The sequence below is a fragment of the Hylobates moloch genome, unplaced genomic scaffold (assembly GCF_009828535.3).
Source record: "Hylobates moloch isolate HMO894 unplaced genomic scaffold, HMol_V3 SCAFFOLD_14, whole genome shotgun sequence".
Lineage (NCBI taxonomy): Eukaryota > Metazoa > Chordata > Mammalia > Primates > Hylobatidae > Hylobates > Hylobates moloch.
The window spans coordinates 15,480,103-15,481,836 of record NW_026652289.1 but is presented as its reverse complement, the minus strand read 5'-3'; positions in this window follow the sequence as shown (position 1 = coordinate 15,481,836).

The following is a 1,734-nucleotide window of genomic DNA, read 5'->3' as shown; positions in this document are numbered from 1 at the left end:
AAAGTTAATTTAAAGAAAAAGATGCTGAAGGGACAAAAGTTAATAAGAGATGAGATGGGGAAAAGGGATTGAGAAATTTTCCTAGATTTTGGAGAAAAGGCATAAAAAGATTGTGGCAAAAAGTAAGGGATGTGCATAAAAGATTATAAATGTCTAATGTGTGAGCTGAAATTTCATAAATAGAGTGGTAAGCATAAATTTAAAAAGCAGAGAAAAGTGGAATTAAAGATTTTCGTTGGGTAAAGAGGTAAAAAAATTCTTCTTCAGATAATTTTAATTTCAGTGAATAACATTAAATGACAGTAATAACTAAGCTTATCCCAGGAGATAACTTTGCATTTAGTGGTTAAACAATCCCTGCAATTATCTAGAGTCAAGGAAAATAAATACTTTAGATGAATCTACAAAGAGACAACAAACAGGTGGGTATGAAATATCACTTTTGTCACACCTGCCAATGAGAAAGTTACTCCATTCTCTTTACTTCTATTCAGCTCTAAAATGGGGATACTTTGTTTTTCTTTTTCTTTTTTTTTTTCTTTTTTTTTTTTTTTTGAGATGGAGTCTTGCCCTGTTGCCCAGGCTGGAGTGCAGTGGCGCGATCTCAGCTCACTGCAACCTCCACCTCCCAGGTTCACGCCATTCTCCTGTAGCTGGGACTACAGGCGCCCGCCACCAAGCCCGGCTAATTTTTTTATATTTTTAGTACAGATGGGGTTTCACCGTGTTAGCCAGGATGGTCTCGATCTCCTGACCTTGTGATCCGCCTGCCTTGGCCTCCCAAAGTGCTGGGATTACAGGCATAAGCCACCATGACTGGCCAATTTTTTTTTTCTTTTTCTTGAAAAGAAAAAGATGTCTCCCAGGCTGGAGTGCAGTGGCACAATCTCTGCTCACTGCAACCTCTGCCTCCCGGGTTTAAGCAATTTTCCTGCCTCACCCTCCCAAGTAGCTGGGATTGCAGGTGTGCACCACCACGGCCCCCGGCTGTTTTTTTGTATTTTTAATAGAGACGGGGTTTCACCATATTGGCCAGGCTGGTCTTGAACTCCTGACCTCAAATGATCCACCTGTCTCAGCTTCCCAAAGTGGTGGGATTACAGGAAAATGGGGAAAATTTTAACGCATCATACATTTATTCTGAGGCTCATTTGAGATGATGTACATTAAAAACTTGGCACAGTGATTGCTCTATGCTAAATGGCTAATAAATGCTACTTAATTATGGTTATTTAGATTATAAATATAAATTATTTATGTAGAGTTGTGATATGAACTACATAGAACAAGTTTGACAGTAAATGATTTTCATATGCAAATAATCAACCCATAAATGATGCACGGTTTTCTGCTCTGTTCATGCTTGGTTTTCTATTCTATTGAAGCAGTGATAACATGGGATACGTTGAGATGTTGTTAGGATAACATAAATAGGGAAAAAAAGCTAAAAAGATAAATACTGGATATTAATGAAAAGAAAATCAGGATGGTAATTCCAGATTGAAAAAGTGTATTAGGAAAACAGAAAATAAGTTCCTGCATGAAAATCAAAAAGCAAGATCTATAACAGCATCATCTTGATGAGAGACCACAGGAGTTCATAGGATGAATTTTACATTATTTTAATTTTCATGCATTAAATGCAGAAAAGGAAGTTGAAAATATTAGATCCAGAGGGTACTGGGGGTGGGGGATAAGTCTTCAGATAAATCACATAAGAAACTTTTAATATAA